This window comes from Suricata suricatta, chromosome 7 (assembly GCF_006229205.1).
Source record: "Suricata suricatta isolate VVHF042 chromosome 7, meerkat_22Aug2017_6uvM2_HiC, whole genome shotgun sequence".
Classification (NCBI taxonomy): domain Eukaryota; kingdom Metazoa; phylum Chordata; class Mammalia; order Carnivora; family Herpestidae; genus Suricata; species Suricata suricatta.
Window position 1 is genome coordinate 23,029,816 of NC_043706.1, and position 19,616 is coordinate 23,049,431.

Genomic DNA, 19,616 nt, shown 5'->3' on the forward strand with positions numbered 1-19,616 from the left:
GGAAAGAAGAATAAGGTAGAGGTTGTTTCCTTAAAGCCGTAAAAAGGATCACATATTTGATCCAAATATCTGAATATTTAAATATTTCTATCCCTCAGGCCCTTGTATACAAAATAACTTAGAAAATAATTACTTTTTAGTTTGAACTTCTAACTTTTTTATTTGCTGTTTTCAAAATAAGTTTTATTGAGGTATAATTTATACATTTTAAAACTAAAATGTACGGTTTGATGAGCATATAAGAACTCACTCGGGGGTGCCTGGGTGGCTCAGTCAGTTAAGCATCCGATGTAGGCTCAGGTCATGATTTCACAGTTCATGAGTTTGAGTCCTGCGTGGGGCTCTGTGCTGACTGTGGATTTCTTTGTTTTCATGTCAAATACCCCGTTGTGTAGACGTAGATACACCGCAGCGGCTTCCTTATTCACTCGTCCAGCAGCAGACACTTAGATCAGTTGCATGCCTAAGCTATGACAATCAATGCTGCAGTGGAAATGGGGCGCAAGTGTCTTTTCAAATTAGCGTGTTCACAGCTTTTGGACATATCCACGGAAGTGGAGTTGCTGGGCCATATCGTAGTTCTATTTTTAATTTGCTGAGGGCCCACATGTTGTTTTCCATAGTGGCGGCGCCAACTTGCGCTTTCACCAGGAGTGCGCAGGCTTCCCTTTTCTCTGCATCCTCACCGGCACTTGTTGCCGCTTGTCTTTTGATGACGGCCATTTTAACAGGCGTGAAGTGGTATTTCAGTGTGGGTGTTTTTTTTTTTTTAAGACTTTATTTTTAAGTGATCACTACACTTAACATGGGGCTCAAACTCACAACCCTGAAATCAAGAGTCTCATGTGCCACTGGCTGAACCAGGCGGGCTCCCCTCATTGGGATTGGATTTCTCTATTAATTTGATGTAAGCATCTTTTCAAGGGCCTATCGGCCTTTTGTATATCTTCTTTGGAGAAATACCTATTCAGGCCCTTTACTATTTATTTATTTGTTTGTTTAATTTTTTGCTGTTGAGTTGTATGAGTTGTTCATGTTTTGGATATTGACCCTTTACCAGATATATGATTTGCATGTATTTTTTCCCATTCTGTAAGTTGTCTTTTCACTTTGTTGATTTCTTTTGCTGTCCAGAAGCCTTTTAGTTTAATGTATTCCACTTCTTTATTTTTTATTTTGTTGCGTATGCTTTAAGCGCCACATCCTAAAAATCATTACCAAGACTCATGTCAGGGAGTTTGGTCCTATATTTTCTTCTAAGAGTTTCATGGTTTCAGGTCTTACATTTAAGTCTTTAATCCATTTCCAGTTCGTTTTTATCAGTGGTTTAAGATATGGGTCCAGTTTTATTCTTTTACAATTGAGCATCCAATTGTCCCAGCACCATTTATTGAAGAGATTATCTTTTCCCCGCTGAGTATTCCTGGATACCTTGTTGAATATTAGTTGACTGGGTATTCTTTTTTTAAGTTTTTATTTAAATTCCAGCTGGTTAACACACAGTGTAATATTAGTTTCAGGTGTGTAATATGGTGACTCAACACTTTTGTACATCACCTGGTACTCATCACAAGAAATGCACTCCTTAATCCCCTCAACTATTTCACCCACCCTCTTCCCTCCCCCTCTCTGGTAACCATCAATTTGTTCTCTGTAATTAAGAGTCTGTTGCTTGTTTGCCTCTCTTTTTTTCCCTCTTTCCTCATTTGTTTTGTATCTTAAATTCCAAATATCAGTGAAATCATTTGATATTTGTCTTTCTCTGGTTGGCTTATTTCAGTTAGCATAATACTCTCTAGCTCCATCCATGTCATTGCAAATGGTAAGGTTTCATTCTTTTTATATAACTGAGGAATATTCAATTGTATATATACACATATGTACAATGACATATGTATATTCCACATCTTCTTTATCCATTCATCAATCTATAAACACTTGTGTTGTTTCCATAATTTGGCTATTGTAAATAATGCTGCTATAAACATTGGGGTACATGTATCCCTTTCAATTAATGTTTTTTGTATTCTTTGAGTAAATACCTAGTAGTGCAATTGCTGGATTGTAGCATAGTCTTATCTTTAACTTTTTGAGGAACTTCCATACTGTTTTCCACGGTGGCTGGACAAGTTTGCATTCCCTCCAGTAGGGCAAAGGGGTTACCTTTTCTCCATATCCTCACCAACAACATCCTCACCAACACTGTTGTTTCTTGTGTTATTGATTTTAGCCATTCTGACAGGTGTGAGGTGATATCTCATTGTTGTTTGGATTTGTATTTTCCTGATAAGTGACATTGAACATTGTTCCATGTGTCTGTTGGCCATGCATATGTCATCTTTAGAAAAATGTCTATGTATGTCTTCTGCCCACTTTTTAATTGGATTATTCTTTTTTGGGTTGTTGAAGTATATCAGTTCTTTATATATATTTGGATACCAACCCTTTATCAGATATGTCATTCGCAAATATCTTCTCTCATGCAGTAGGATGCCTTTCGGTTTTGTTGATTGTTTCCTTTGCTGTGCAGAAGCTTTTTATTTTGATGTAATCCCAAAGTTTATTTTTGCTTTTGTTTCTCTGGTCTCAGGAGACATATCTGAAAACAGGTTACTAAGGCTGATGTCAAAGAAGTTACTTTCTTTCATGTTCTCTGCCTGGGATTTTCTTCTAGTATTTTTATGATTTCAGGTCTCACATTTAGGTCTTTATGCATTTTGAATTTATTTTGGTGTATGGTGTAAGAAAGTGGTCCAGTTTCTTACAGGTTTTTTGCATGTTGCTGAATTGACTTTATATTATTAAGTTTTTAAAAATTCATTCGAGCATCATTTATTCAATGTACACTATAAACAGGTCTAGAAGCACAGTTTGGTTGACTATACAGCATCTTAGTACAGGGGAAGGTTAACAGTTGTTCTGAGACATCAACAAAATCTCACTAAATCCCACTGAGAAAAAGGAAAAAGTCCAGCATGACTGAATAGAAACAGTTTTAAATTTTATAGTATTTATTAGAAAAAGTGTTTTATTATTCCTTAGGCATCTGGGATCTTGCCATGAAATCACAGTGTGACCTCAAGCGATTCACTTCACATCTTTGAATCTCGATTTCTTCATCAGAAGAGATAAGGGGATTAGATTAAAAGATCTCTTGGGTCCCTTTCGGGTCAAGAGTTCTATGACTTTCTGTTTATGCCGTCAGAACACTAACTGTGCTCACTTCCTTCTGGGAATGCTCCTCCCCTGCCCTCCATCATGCCAGGCCCTCCTGGTCCTCCTCCTCCTGCCACACTCTCTTGATCTCCTTTCCAGCCTCTTCTTCTGTGCCAGAACCCCTCAGGCTTCATCTTTGGGGAACTACCCACCTTTGTGGCTGTCGCAGCCACCGGCCCGCTCACCACTCAGGCCCAGGCCAGCGCTGGCACCTGCACTCGGATGGCTCTCAGGGCAGCGCCTCAAACCTCTGTCCTGAGTCCATTCACCCTCACCCTCACCCGGATATGGCCATTCTCCCCTATCTCCATTCTAACCCTCCCCAGACCACGTGGTACACTTAGAAAAAGTGTCTTTCCCACAGCAGAGGTCATGTCACTCTGCACAGCGTTCGCACAAGAGGCTTCTCGCTTACAGCAGACCTCTCCGTCTGCTCGCGTTGTGGTCTGTCCTCGTTATTTGCGGATTCCGTATTTGCCAGTTTGCCTGCTCTCTGTGATGTATCTGTAATCCCCAAGTCAATATTCCTGGCATGTTGGCAGTTACTCGCAGACGTGCAGAGAGGGTGAAGATATGACTCCTTCAGGGGCACAGTCCTAACTGACGTTGCCCAGACAACACTCTGCTTTTCATTTAAGCTCCGACTGTAAAAAGTGTCCTTTCCATAGTCTGTACAGTGTAACACTTTTCATATCTTTGTGCTTTTTATTAACAATTTCCATGTTTAAAATGGCTCCCAAGTGTAGGCTGAAGTGATGTCAGGGGTCCTGAAGTGCAAGAAGACAATGGCGTGCCTTAGGGAGAAGAAAGTACATGTGATAGATGAGCTCCGTTCAGCACAAGCTCCAGGGCCATCGGCTATGAGTTCAATGTTAGTGAATCAGTGGTATGGGTACCTCCAGAAAAAGAAAAAGGAAATCACCGATTTGCACATGAGGCCATTCCAGAAGGCACTAAGTAACATCGATAGTGGGTGATGAAGTTATGAAAAAGATGGAAAAGTAGCAAACTTGTGGATTCATGACATGGTTAAAGAAAAATAGCATAATGAGCAGTGTTGTGAGGAAAGCCAAAGAAATTTATGGTCAGGGAAATGTTAAACTCTTCTCAGCTATGGCTGCCTCTAGGCACTTGCATGTTTCAAAGGTGAGATGGCGTGAAAGTCGTTAAACTTGCAGGTGAGACTGATTAGGAGGCTCTGGAAGAATTTCAGAAACACCTGCAAGCATTATACAGGTGAGGTGTTCTGTGCAAGGCAGGTTTTCAATGCTGATAAAAGCTTCCTTTGCAAGGATGTTGGCAAATGAGCCGACATAAAACAAAAGGGGTTTTGATTGACAGGACTGTGACTGGAGGCTCCCAGGAACCTGTGTTTCCCTAGGAGCAATATTCCGGTGTTTCCTAATTCAGTATCTGCGCTGAGTTCACGGGATATGATTCCTGTGAGTAATGAGAACTGACTACTTCCCACGATTCCTGCTGTGTGGGCTCCACTATGTGTAGCTGCCTGGATGTCCTCTTTTTTCTCTCCACCTGGTCACCGAGATTCAGCCTTAAACCTCTTTACCAGTCAGTTTCCCCAGGAAGTGTCTCTGGACCCCAGCCCAGGGCGACTGAGACACTCCTCCTCTAAGCTTGTTAACCTACTGTGCATATACCCCTGTCTCAGCAATGCAGTCTTTCATACACGTGTCTCCCCAACCAATCTCTAAGCTGCTTGAGGGCAAGGTTCTCTCTTCTTTCCTACCTTCCTTCCTTCGTCCATCTATACACACACACACACACACACACACACACACACGTACATATCTTTTGTTGTATATACGTATATACATATGTGGGGAATAAGCTTAGGAATTTCCTGAGACGGCACTGATGGGTTAACAAGGCAAAAAGAATCACAAAGCCATAGGATGCTCACACCCAAGTTTGGGTAAACCAGATTAGGTAAACAAGCATAGAAAGGGTGAGGCAAAGGCCCCCAGGAAGGGGATGGGGAAGGCCCCAAGAATAGAGAGGGAGTCAAAAGCCCCAATACAAGGTATATGATGTAAGCAAGATTAGGTATTGAGGGTGAAAACAGCCCCCAATTCAGGACTATAGCAGAAAGCTGCTTTCACAGGAAGGAAGGACCAAATTAGGTGAACAGGTAAATAGGGCTATATATAGGGCACAGCTAGAGCCGAGCTATTTAGCAAAAGAAAGGTGCCTGTTGACCCTGAGGTTCCAGGCTCTGTCTTTCCCCCAGGCTAGCTAAAGTTACACAGATGTGGAGTCCCATGCCAGCCATTAGCATCCATGCGCCTGGCACCTCGATTTTGGTTTATACTGACCCAAACCCCTAACACCATGTATCTTCAAACCCCCCTTTCCCTCATGCCCATGAGTTAATGTTCACAGATTCTGTCTCTTTGTCCACACCCATCACATTTGTGAGCCTACGGATCTTAATAAATATGGAACAAGGAACTTTATTCTGGGCCCTAGTCTCTTCCAGGGCATAGGCCATCTCTCGAATTTTAATCCTACATCCGCTTTCTTGCTGGACAAGAAAGCACTTTAGACTTAGAGTCTACAACACACATGGATAAATATTTTGTGGGCAGCAAAAACCAACACTCTGATATATTTCTTACCTTGCACTTTTATTTTATTTTACAACAGGTTTTTGTTTGTTTTCAGAGGGTGAGTGTGTGCATGCAGGCCAGGTGATGGACAGATGCAGAGAGAGTCTTAAGCAGGCTCCACACCCAGTGGGGAGCCTGACATGGGGCTTGATCTCATGACCCTGAGATCACGACCTGAGCCAAAATCAAGAGTCAGACACTTAACCAACTTAGCCACTCAGGCATCCCTTATTTTATTTTAAAAGTTAACCTATAGCACTATACCATATTTGATTGATTCCATATTTCTGTGTTCTAATGCTTAGCACAGAGCCTGGCCCAAAGAGAGGGTCAGTAAATATTTGTTGGGAGAGAAAAAAAAGCATAAACGTTAACAATATTTATTCATTTTACTTAAATGAAGTTCCTTGGGAAATACATTTTAAATAAATAAAGTAGTTTTAAATTAACATATTAAAATAATAGCTTGTTCTCTGAAATACTTTAAATAATTCCTCTGCCCGCTCTTTAAGCTGAGCTATCTATAAGACAATTTTGCTGACCAAGGCGCCTGGGTGGCTCAGTTGGTTAAGTGTTCAGATTTCAGCTCAAGTCATGATCTCAGTTAGTAAGTTCAAATCCCACATTGGGCCCCATGCTGACAATTTGGAGCCTGCGTGGGATTCTTTCTCTCTCTCTCTCTCTGCCCCTCCCCTGCTCATGCTCATGCTCTCTCTCTTTCTCTCAAAAATAAATAAGTAAACTTAAAAAAAATTAAAAAAAGAAAATTTTGCTAAACAAAAGTGGTTTGCATTAATGAGTTTTTACTGTGCTCAGCACAAACCTAGAATTCTAGAACCAGAGAGATCTTATTGATACACGTGTTAAATAGGTTCTTGCAGGACACCTGGGTGTCTCAGTCATTAACTATTTGACATTGGCTCAGGTCATGATCTCCCCATTTTGGGTAAAATATGAGCCCTGGGTGAGCCCCGCTTCTCTCTCTCTCTCTCTCTCTCTCTCTCTCTCTCTCTCTCTCTCTCTTCCTCTCTCACTCTCTTTCTGCTCACTTGCACCCTCTCTCTCTCAGAAAAAAAAGGCTCTTCCAGGTTAGCTAAGGAGACAGGAGGGGAAAGAACATAGACAGCCCTCCATCTGGGGCTGGGGGGCCTGGAAGGAGGGTCATTTGTGGGCAGCTCGGCTCTGGCCATCTGACAGCAGCTGTGTAAGTCCACAACCAGCTGTCTTCTGGAGATTGGACATTTGCTCCTTCTGGAGCCGGGGCTACTCCAGACAATAGTTGGTCGTAGCTTGTCCTGACTCATTACTTCTGCCACTTTTCCTTCTGCTTGTCTTCTGCTTCTGCCCTGACTAGTGAGTGCTACCAGTCTCTACAGGGTCTCCAATTCAAATCCTCCCCACCTCAAGGATCCGATTGCTTAAGATAGTTGTTCTCTTTCCTGCTGGGCAGAGATCTCACTGCAGTCCACCTCCTAAGATGGAGGCTAATGAGGTTTTGGGGCGATGGTTGTGTTTGGAGCTGATGGCCAAGAAAGAATTCTTGAAGATGTATTTGGTGCAAAAAGGTGATTTTATTAAAGCCCAGGACAGGACCCATGGGTGGAAAGAGATGAACTGGGGTTCTGAAAAATGACCAGTTATATTCTATGGGGATGGGGATGGGGACTGTGCCTGGCTTCAGGTCCCAGATGGACCAGGAAGGGCCACTTGCTGCTGACAAAATCCACAGGCAGAGAGATGAGGTGTCATGAAACAAGGAATTTATTTCCATGAGACCAACACCAGGAGGACATGGACTAGCATCTCAAAGTCTGTCTCCAAAGTGCTGATGATCCTTCCAGGTTTAAGTCAGGAGGATGTCAGACAGAGGTGAGTGTGTTTGTGCATGTGGGCCATGAAGGTCAGGTCGTTGTGGCCATGGGGTCAGTCACGGGGGTCTTCCTGGCTCAGGCAGCTCTTGATTCTCAAGGTGGTAGTTTTGGCTCCCACAGAGGATGCAGGGTCTCCCATCTGAGTTCAGAGAGAAGCTGGAAAGAAGGACTTGATCAGTTAGAAAGTGATGAGTTTTGGGGGTGATGGTGGGGTTTGGCGCTGACAGCCAAGAAGGAATTCTTGAAGATGTCTTTAGTGCAAAAAGGTGATTTTATTAAAACACAGGGACAGGACCTGTGGGCAGAAAGAGCTGCTATAAGTGTGGGGGGCGACTATTATATGGAGTCAGGGGAGACAAAGTCAAGAAGAAATTCCTAAAGGGATTTTCGTACGCTCACAGATTACCAGAGGCCTAGCTGCGGCCAAGCCAAAGTTGTTTTTCCCTCTAGCAAAGCTTTAACATTAAGACAGTAGGGAGTTCTTGGACTTTGGGCTATTGATGGTTACCTTTTTCTTGTAAACTGGTGGAGACCCTTACTAGTTTAACCATTTTTTTTGTCCTTTCCCTGTTTTGGGGTCCCCAGGAGTGCCTAAGGAATATCATACATGTCCCACAGTGGGGAGGGGGCGGTGTGCTAGCTTGTACTTTGCCTTCAGCCTGTCTTATGCTTCCTCATCAGAAAGTACAGGCTGATGCCAGAATGCAGGTGGCTGAAGCCCTCTTTCAGGAGCGCCTCTCTGAGCAGAGGGTGATGCTAAAGCCTGGAAAGTTAGGTGGGTCATTCTGAAGAGGGGCCTTTCAAAGTGCACTTGATCTTGGTCTCTGAAGGACATCATCCCCCAGATTTTGAGAAGACTTGCCTGTGTGGCTCATTTCTTTTGACTTACTCTCAATGTTTGGGTTAAGCCTGCAAGGCTGGGTAACAAATACCACGTTTATAGATTGTCTAAGCATTTGCTAGTGGGTCTTTTGTCAGAATTACTTCTGGCTGAAAATGAAAAATGTCTGATATGACTGAATACTGAGTAAGTGGGCCTACAGCATATTGCTTCTTTTCATTTGTTTCCTTAATCTAAATAAAGGAGTTACTGCCTTAAAAATAAGTGTAGGGGCACCCAAGTGGCTTAGTCGGTTAAGCATCTGACTCTTGATTTCAGCTCACATTAAGCCCCACATTAAGCTCTGTGCTGACATTGTGGAGCCGGCTCAGGATTCTCTCTCCCCCTCTCTCTCTGCCCCTCCCCTGCTTGTGCTCTCTCTCTCTCTCAAAAATAAATAAACATTAAAAGAAAATAAATTAATGGTACTCCAAGGGAAACTGGTATGAAGCTCACTGATGTGAAATGTTGGAGTCTAGGAGTGAAGAGTCAAGAAAGAATTCTTTTTTTTTTTTAATTTTTTTAATGTTTTATTTATTTTTGATACAGAGAGAGACAGAGCACGAGAGTGGGTGGGCAGAGAGAGGAGACACAGAACCAGAAGCAGGCTCCAGGCTCTGCGCTAGCTGTCAGCACAGAGCCTGATGCGGGGCTCGAACTCACAAACGTGAGATCTGACCTGAGCCGAAGTCGGAGGCTCAACCAACTGAGCCACTCAGGCACCCCAAGAAAGAATTATTGAGACATCTTCTGTGCAAAAAAAAAGGTGGTTTTATCAAAGCACGGGGACAGGACCCTTGGGCAGAAAGAGCTGTCCTGGGATTGTGAGGCTGATTATCTACTTTCACGTTGGGAAGGGGTTAGGGATAGCATACGTCTATAAAGGACTTTGGAAACAAGGTTTCCAGGACCTTGAGGGGCTACCTATTGTTAGGATAAGGCCATTTACTACTGTCTAGTAAACCGTCAGCCATGAGACGCTTGGGATGTGTATCAGTGGGCTATATACTTGGAAGATGATTGCTAACATATATTCTGGGCAGTAGAGATAAAGGAAGTTTCCAAAGGGATTTTTATATGTAAAGGAAGAGTTACAGGATCCTGTAAGTTGGGCTAATGTCAAGCTTAGGTTTCCTTTTGCCCTTAGCAAAATATTAACCTTGAGGCAGCTGAGTTCCTGGAGGAAGGTCACGGTGCCCCTCTCAAGGATTTATCAATGGGCTGTAAGGTGTGAGGAAGTTTAATTTTTTTCTACATTTTTGTCTTTGTTCTCCACAGAAGTTGCTGTTACTTGGAAGCTATTAGTATTGTTTTATTTTTTAATTTTGTAAATGTTTATTTTTGAGAGATGGAGACACACACACAGAATGGGAACAGGGGAGGGGCAGAGAGGGAGGGAGACACAGAATCTGAAGCAGGCTCCAGGCTCTGAACGTCAGCACAGAGCTCAATGCAGGACTCAGATTTACGAACCGTGAGATCATGACCTGAGCCAAAATTTGATGCTCAACTACTAAGGTGGCCCTATTCATATTGTTTTAGAAGTCTGAAGCCAGGCAGTATGGGAACTAGTATTTAATTAATTGATATTTCTTGAGAACCAGCTCTGGGCCACATGTCGTACTAAGCCCTGGGAATACAGCAGTGACCACGACAGACCTATTCCCTGCTCTCATGCAACTTCAATAGTATATATTCAACCAAACTGGTTTTTCATTTTTTAGAACAATGAAGAGTAGGGCAAAGGGCGGAGGGAAGGTCAGAAGTAAGTCCCGAAGTCCTGCACCACAGTGGTCTAATTAAAGCATTTATGCAAGACCTTAAGCAACCAAATTAGCAATTTGAACATTGAAAACGGCAATCAAACTCCAACCTGAAGCAAGCTGTGAGTCAGAATAATGCCACAATGATATTGTTAATCATCAGTGGGCTTGTTGCCCATTGGGCTTTCTTCCTTTTCCTCCTTCCCCACTCTCATTTCCCCTTAATAAAGCAACCCTTAATAAATAATTAACAGTAGACGTGTTAGTTATTGGATTGGCTGTAGACTTCCATAAACCCAGTGATGTATGATGAGCCTCAGTCCCTGAGGCCCTGAGCAGTCACCAGTTTCCATCACAAAGACTCATTACTGGCTCCTCCATGTCCATCTGAGTCACTCAGCCCCAGGCCAGCGTGGAAGACCCTGTTCTACTTCCAGCTCTGATTTACTTTTTTCTGCAGCAGATTGATCATTGCTCACAAGACGTTCCCTCGAAACACTTCCATTAGAAACCCCAAAGTTCAGGCCATGAATAGGACACTTTCCTGTTGTTCCTCTCAGCACTGAGGAGGGCACACTACTGGCTGTGGAGGCTCAGCAGCAGACTTCTGGGAAGCATGTCAAATACCACTTGGCATCTACCGCTCATCCCCGAGAAATGATGGGCTTACATTCCTGTGGGGGACACTGTTACCCAGAGCATCGGACCCTGGATGAGGGCCGGCAGATGATGACTTTTTGTTCCCCAAGACAAAGGATACTAAGCCCAAAAGTCAAACCTCAGCGTGTGCCTGAACATTTTCCATATGCTTTTCTTGCCTGAGTGGCTTACTAGGTTAAGTGTCCGACTTCGGCTCAGGTCATGATCTCACAGCTCATGAGTTTGAGCCCTGTGTCGGGCTCCGTACTGACTGCTCAGAGCCCGGAGCCTGCTTCAGATTCTGTCTCTCCCTCTCTCTGCCCCTCCCCTGCTCATGTTCATGCTCTGTCTCTCGAAAATAAATAAACATTAAAAATTTTTTTAAATAAATAAAATGGAACATGGATTTACACCTTTGAGCTAAAGAAGCTCTCAACTGTGCTTCTGTTTTTGACAAAGGGTTTGTATACTCTGCATCTTCAGCCAAAGGCTCTCCCTGCCCTTGACCTCTGGACCATTTCTATACATAAACAGCAAAAGTAAGCACCCCAGGATATTGAACCACACGGCAGTTTCAGTGGGAGATAGAAGGGTCTGAGCCCCCTGCCTCTGGAAATGAGCCAGCAGTCAGAGTCGCCGGAAGCCACTCTTGCGTTCAGTTGTCTGCTGGAGGGTTCAACCTCAGACACATGGACTGACTCACAGGCAGACTGAAGGGTCTGGGCGGCTTCTCGTCTGCGCGGGTAGGCGGGTTGTTAGAGTCTGTCTTGGGACAACACATTTGTCATGAAGGAGATGAAAATATTTGTCACACTATTAAATTTGTAAGATTGGAATAGATTCCCCTGAAGGCATACTCACTATTATTGCTGTAATCTATCCTCATATTAAAGAAACTAATAATATCAATGATTATTAAAGCCTGCTGAGTTACTGCACACCAGACTGACATATAAAACACTGGGCAACTTAAAGCCCTCGCTCATCCAGTAGTTATTTAATGTCAATCATGTGAAATGAGGTTTACAGGTTTTTGGCGAATCTGTAATACTTGATATGGAAACAAAGAAATTTACATATCACTCTCTGGCTTTCTTGTTATTTTGGCCATAGAAATCACACAACTTGGTTATAAAAATAAAGGTCATCTAGAATATCCAAAATATTCTTAGGTCAATTTTTTAATATTACCATCTAAAATAAGACATTTAAAAATATCTCTGAGACATCTTAGCTCATGAATAATATGTCCACAGACTCCCGGGAATTTGAGAACCCTACTTCTGTGGAAATAATCAAGAGCTCCATTTGTCTCTCCTACGATTTGGAGATTCCCATGAAATGCCAGATCAACCCACCAATCTAGATCGAATGACCAGTTATACACCTTAATTAAAATGGTTTTCTTCTTGAAGGATAAGTTTAACATTTAAAAGATTATATAAGGGGCATCTGGGTGGCTCAGTTGGTTAAGCCTCCGACTTTGGCTCAGGTCATGATCTCACAGTTTGTGAGTTCGAGCCCTGCTTCAGGCTCTGTGCTGACAGCTGAGAGAGCCTGGAGCCTGCTTTGGATTCTGTGTCTCCCTCTCTCTGTGTCCCTCACCTACTGGTGCTCTGTCTCTCTCTCAAACATAAAAACAAAAACCCACTAGAACAATGGAAAAGATCAGAGCCCCCAAACCAACCCACCCACATGGGGACATGTGATCTATGATAAAGCAAGTGCAGCTGGCCCTTGAGCAACATGGGCTTAGGGGCAGCAACACATCATGCCATTGAAAATCTGTGTATAAACTTGGCTTCCCCAAAACGTAATTACCAACAGCCTCCTTTTGACTGGAAGCTTTACCAATAACATAAACAGTTGATTAATACATATTTTGAATGTTATATGTATTATATGCACTGTATTACAATAAAGTAAGCTAGAGTAAAGAAAATGTTATTAATAAAATTATAAGGAAGAGAAAATATATTTACAGTACTGAAAAAAATTTATATATAAGTGGACTTGTGCCATTCAAACTGCGTTGTTCAAGGGTCAATTGTCCTGTGGGTTAGTGATAAAAATATATTACAACAATTAATGATGCTAAGTCATTTGGACAGTGATCTATAAAAAGGAAACTCTTGAAATCTGTGTGATACCATCTACAAAAATCAATTCCAGAGAAAAAGTAGCTTCAAATGTGAATGTTAAGAAACTTTCCTAAGATAAGATAAATTATTTTTATGACCTTGAGGTAGGGAAAGATTTCTTAAACAGATCACAAAAAGCAGCTGGAATAGGAGAAGAAAAGATATTGAAAAACTGGACTATGTTCAAATTCAGAATTTCTGTTTATTAAGAGATATTAAGATGGTGAGGAAGTGATTCACAGTAAGAGTAGATACGTGTAACTAACAAAGGGCTCATGTGCAGATAGAAGATGAACTCTTATGAATCAATCAGTAAAAGACAAAGTTTAATATAAAACTGGGTTGAAGACCTGAACACATAATATACAAAAGAAGATATCCAAACGGTCTTCAACTTCCTTAATAATTATGTAAATTCAAGTAAAATCACAATGATATTTTACACACATCCTCCAGAATAGCTAAAATTAGAAACACTAGAACACCAAGCATTGATGAGGATGTGGAGCAGGAAGTCTTACAGCCAGAGGAAGTACGTTGTATGGTAGACCTAAAAATTAGCACATCCTGAGTCCCAGGTACCTCACCCCTGGGGTAACAGAAATGCATGCACCTGTGGATCAAATAACATGTATAAGAACGTGTATGGCATCATTCTTTGCAATAGGAAAAACAAACTTGAAAAAGAAAACTTCTGGTTTTCAGCTAGAATTGTTGCTCTGGTCCTCACAACAGGCTAAAAACTGAACAAATTGAAAATCAGCAAATTTTCTTAGATTCACGACAGAAGTGAAGTCCAGGGCAAACTGCTGTCTCCAAATTGGAGAGACAGGTGACTACTGAAACTCTGCTTAGTAGGAACAGAAGCTACCCATGGAGCCAGTACTGGGAGAGAAAAAACTTAAAGCTGTAATTGACAAACTACTAGAGGTCCAGCGTGCACCAACTTAGGAATTAGAAATGAAGAGGGGTCCTGTCTTTTGTGAGCCTTCTGTCAGCCTTTGTCCAGGAGGTAGGAACACCACTAGGTGTTCAGAGAGAAACTCAGAGGAAAAACTCCCTTTTGTCTTCCACAGGGGAGCAGAGAAGTAGCCATGTTAAAATATGCCCAGAGCATTCTGTTCTTAACGAGAGCAGGCCCTCAAGGGACATAATTTTGCTCAAGCCCAACCATCTTGGGACCGAACCAGAGTCCAGCAGACCTGAGATATGGGAAATACCCAACTCCAGCACCCCAAAACTCTCCGGTCTTAACTAAGGGCAGGGGAGTGTGGTGGTTCCTGAGAATCTCCTTGTGAAGGTCACAGCCTAGGGCACAGGCTCATTAAAAACTGAGGTCTAATAGACTAGGTCAAGAACATTCCCCCTCTCTCCACACCTCTTCACCTTAGTAGCAAGTCTCCTGTACAATAACAGATTACTTCGAAAGAACTACAAGCCTCAGATCTTATTGAGTAAATGCCTAGGAAAACCCAGAGACAGCAGAGGGGAAAGACAACAGAGGAGACAACAGGGAAATTTTAACCTCTAACACACCTACAGCTACAGCAAAGAGTAAACACAGCCTAACCCCTGGCCAGATAAACATAAAACCTCACACTAAAGCCATATTTACCTCAGGTCTTCTTATCAAGTACATCGTGTCCAGCTTTCAAGTAAATTACAAAGCATGCTAAAAGGGAAAAACACAGCTTGAAGAGCAAGCATCAGAACTGGACTCAGATATGGCAGAATTTTTGGAATTATCAGACCAAGAATTCAAAATAGCTGATTCATATGCTAAGGACTGTAGTAGAAAAAGTGGACAACATGCAAGAACAGATGGGTAATGTAAGCAGAGGCATGGAAACTAAGACAGAATCAAAAGGAAACACTGGAATCAAAAACACTAACAGAAATGAAGAATGCCTCTGATGGGCTCATCAGTGGCTGGACATGCCAAGAAAAAAGTCAGTGAACTTGGGGATATACATCAATAGAAACTTCCCAGACTAGAAAGCAAAGACAACCAAGAAAAAAAAATAATAAAAAGAACAGAACATCCAACAACTACAGGACAATTTTAAAAGGTGTAATGCATCTTTCTTCTCAAAAAAAGAGAAGAAAGAGACAAAGACATAGGAAAAACATTTGAAGTAAGAAGAGCTGCAAATTTTAAAAAATTTATGATAAACACCAAGCCACAGATCCAGGAAGTTCAGAGAACACTGTGTGGGAAAATACCAAAAAAAAACGACACCAAAATATATCATATTCAAACTGCAGAGAAATCAAGGTGCCTGGTGCTGAGTCATTCAGCATCTGACTCTGGCTCAGGTCATGATCTCATGGTTAGTGAGTTCGAGTCCCACATAAGGATGAGCTTGAGCCCTGCTTCGGGTGAGCCCCACTTCTCTCTCTCTCCCTCTGCCCTTTCTGGGATTCTCTTTCTCTCTCTGCCCCTCGCTTACTTGCTCCCTCTTTCTCTCTCTCTCAAAACAAAACAAAATAAAAATGAAAATAAATGCCAAAGTGCAGAAAAATCAAAGACAAAGAGAAAATCTTGAAAAGAGCCTGAGGAAATAGGTGCCTTACCGACAGAGGGACAAGGATAAAGATTTCCACCAGACTTCTTGCAAATCATGCTTGCAAGAAAACCCCACCAACCTAGAATTCTGGATCCAGTGAAATTAACCCTTCAAAAGTGAAGGAGAAACAGACTTTCTCAGAGCAACAAAAACGGAGGGAACATGTTGCTCGTAGATCTGCCTGGTAAGAAATGTAAAGAGAAGCTCTTCAGAGAGAAGGGAAATGATGCAGGTCAGAAACTTGAATCCACGTAAAGAAAGAAGTGTTAGGAATAAGTTGGCAGCTTCTCCCTTCTCTCCCCTGAGGCACCAGGGCCATGCCTGGGCACCCAGCACCCATGTCCACACCTCTGCTGAATAATGCAAACATGGAGTTTTATGGCTTGTTGACTTAAAGAAAAAGAGTAACTTTCTCAACCCACTCTCCACCCTTACAGATTACTAAAATGCACGTAGCGAGGTCTCTGGCTCATGGAAGAAAGGAATTTTCTCCAAAGACTCTGAGCAAAACTGCAAATAAGAACTGAAAATATGATGAAAGCCATCTTCTCCTCCACTTTATAGATGTTGATAATGCACCTTATTGTGTCTTATGCAACACATATGCCAGTTAAGTCCTGGCATCATTTTGAAACCAATCACTCAGAACCTAAAGAAAAAGGATTTGAATATACCAAGTGAAGACACTATGCACTCTTTTTTTTTTCTCTAATTCAATTATTTATTTATTTATTTTTTATGGTTTATTGTCAAATTGGTTACCACGTAACACCCAGTGCTCTTCCCCACAAGTGCCCTCCTCCTTGACCATCACCACCCTGCTCCTTTCCCTTCCCCCTTCAGCCCTCACTATGTGCGTTTTTAAAAGTCAAAGATTATTAAAGCTTTTCCAACTAGAAATGAAAACACCACTGAAGCCTCCTACAGGTTTTAATTTTTCATAAGGTAACTATTGATTTCTATCCACATAACCAAAAAGCCTTCTGGGGTGCCCCCCCCGACTTTTGTCCTTTAAGAGTAAGGTGTTCGTGAGGCCAGCAAGTGAGAAAAGCACTGGGAACTATCCCCCGTCGTGAACGGTGCATTTCTTGCTATGACCTCATGGGGAACCATTGTTAAGGGGCTCCACGCACCTGTACAAGTCCGTTGTTGAACCTGGGGCCCAGGAAGCTGACTTTTGGTGACCTGAAGGATGTGGACCACAGCTTCTTTCCTCTTTGACTTTTTGTTTATTTTGTTATTTTTTTCCTGCTCTCTTTTCTTTTTTCTTATCCTCCATTTTATTTTTATTTATTTATTTTTTTAATATTTACTTTTTTGATACAGAGAGACAGAGCATGAGAGGGGGAGGGTCAGAGAGAGAAGGAGACACAGAACTGGAAGCAGGCGCCAGGCTCTGAGCTAGCTGTCAGCACAGAGCCTGACTCGGGGCTCAAACCCACGAACTGTGAGATCATGACCTGAGCTGAAGTCGGAGGCTTAACCAACTGAGCCACCCAGGCGCCCATTCTCCATTTTAAAGTTTTTGGGGTTTTTTTCTTTCAATTTCCTCACTTTCTTTGTTCTAGTCTTATTTTCTTTATTCTTTCATTTTTACTATCTAGTTTTCTTTTTTATGTGTTTTCTTAGCTTGTATTTTTATTTGATTCCTTAATTTTCCAATCTTTTTATTATTTTTTGTCTCATTCAAAAATTTGTCCTTTTGGGGTGCCTGGGTGGCTCAGTGGATTGGGCATCTGACTTCAGCTCAGGCCATGGTCTTGTGGTCCATGAGTTCAAGCCCTGCGGTGGGCTCTGTGCTGACAGCTCAGAGTCTGGAGCCTGCTTCAGATGATCTGTCTCCCTCTATCTCTACCCCTCCTCCACTCACTCTCTATCTCTCAAAAATAAACATAAAAAATTTTAACTTAATTTTTTCCTTTTCTTTTTCTCATTTTTAACATTTTTCCTATATTTTTTAAGATTTAGTTTGTTAGCACTGTTTCTTACTATTATTAGTGTTGGCAGTTAAGGTTGTTGGTATCCTTCATACAGCTAGCAGGTCACCATGCTGCAGGGCATTCGGGCCACCTCTGCTGACAAGGAAACCCGTATTGACAATTACGGCTCCTCTAGACCATCAGCCAGATCAGCTCTGCTGAGGTGAAGTTGATCTGGCGCATCCTGGCTGGGACAGGTAGTCATAAAGGTCATTTAACAAGATCAGCTCCTCCAGCCTCCAGAGACTATTCAGAGGTCAAAGCATGAATGCCTGGGGTCATCCCAATATCCTGAAGGTAACTGAAGAGATGGAAACCCAGGAACCACTACCTGGCCTTGGAATATGCTAGTGAAGGAGAGAGGGTCGATTACCCTCCGCACCACAGCCTCCTGAAAGAGAGGCTGGTAGTCACTTCCTCCAGGTGGTGTCTGCTGGGCAGTGCTGCCGCCAGGAGGCCAGTCAGGGAAAGACATACAGTATCACTCAATTCATCCACCTCATTGCAAGGGGCAAGATTGCATTCCTTTTTATGGCTGAATAATATTCCATGGTATATAGTCCACATCTTCTCTACCCATCCATCTATTGATACACAGCACAGTGAACAGAGATTATCCCTGCTGGTGAAAACACGGAGCATGTTCTCATTAGAGTATCTTTTTTTCTTTTTGCCAGGAAGCGAGTAGATTTGTTTTCCCAGTTTGAATTTACAATTAGATGCTTTAAATACTTTAAATGAGGAACTAAAGCCTTAATTGGTATTCTTTCTTGGTTGTGTTGTTTTGTTTTTGCTGGGTTGGGGAAGTAAGCTAACCGTCACCGAGGACCCCTGCTGAGGGGGGCAGCAGCGGGTCGGGAGAAAGCGGTCCTCCAGTGCGGCCCCTGGAGGTGTGAGGTCCGGGCGCCGAGTCTTTCTGGGGGCTGCCCCCTCAGGGCTCACCTCCTCAGTCCGCTGTGGGTCTTGCTGTGCTTTGGGTTTTGTCTATACTGGAAGATAAAAACTTGTGTCCTGAGGGAAAGTTCTGGAAATGCTTCCAGGGATGATGATGGGAGTTTGATTTCCAAGTAAGTATTCCTGGGCATATGACTGTTATTGCTTAAATTTCCTTTGTTATGAATCAGTATTTGAGTTGTTCTGAATTGGCTCCATCCTTCACAGGCGTAGCTCCGTCTCCTACCGTCCCCACCAAACGTGATTGTTTTGTTTGAGTGTTATTACTTTAACAGCTTAAAAAAACCAGTAATTCTGTGTTTCTGAAGTTTGAGTTTTTGGTTTTTAAAAACATCTGTTTGTTTCTGAGCTGAAAATGAAAAGTATTATGAAAGTACTAATAAGGACAGTGTAGGGCATATAATTTAAGGCGTGAAAATTCTAGAATTTTCCCTCTGATTTGTAGATTGTCCCTCTAAGGAAAGTTTTTCTTTATGTTCTATTATTTATTTTAAATACCCATTTAAAGTGCCATAGTTCTTTTTTTTTTTTTTTTAATTAAGTAATCTCTATGCCTAACATGGGGCTTGGACTCACAACCTGATCAAGAGTCACACGCTGTGCTGAGCCAGCCAGACGCTCCTAAAGTGACGTAGTTCTGTGGGCAGGATAATGTTTCTACAACCTTCCATGCCATTTTGGACTTACCCTGTTTTGTACAGTAGAGGTACCAAGGTTTGGCCTTATAAGGATGGAACTACTTTTCTGTTGTGATTTAAGAGATGCTCAAAAGCCCTCCTACTGCTTTCCTTATACACAAAATTATGTAAGTAGCAAGTTGTACTTTTAAGTCTTCTAGACTTTTCATCATGAGCGTCTGCTGAGATACGAGCAAGTAGCCCGGAGAGCCGGTCACCCAGAGACTTGCCGGGACTTCCCGCCCGCCGCCCGGAGCGCAGAGCGGAATGACCAGGCTGGGGAAGGGCTGGCCCTGCTGGGC

At 42.4% G+C, this 19,616-nt stretch overlaps 2 long non-coding RNA genes across 2 annotated transcripts in view; one reads left to right on the forward strand and one right to left on the reverse strand.

Annotated features, from left to right (window-relative positions):
• Nucleotides 1-19,616, forward strand: part of LOC115296875 — a 37,865-nt gene that overhangs the window by 2,810 nt on the left and 15,439 nt on the right. The gene's annotated exons all lie outside the window — the stretch shown is intronic.
• LOC115296876 overlaps nucleotides 7,395-19,616 on the reverse strand; it is a 39,171-nt gene continuing 26,949 nt past the window's right edge. Inside the window, exon 3 of the long non-coding RNA XR_003911114.1 lies at nucleotides 7,395-7,870. This is a non-coding gene — a long non-coding RNA (uncharacterized LOC115296876). The remainder of the gene's footprint in view (nucleotides 7,871-19,616) is intronic.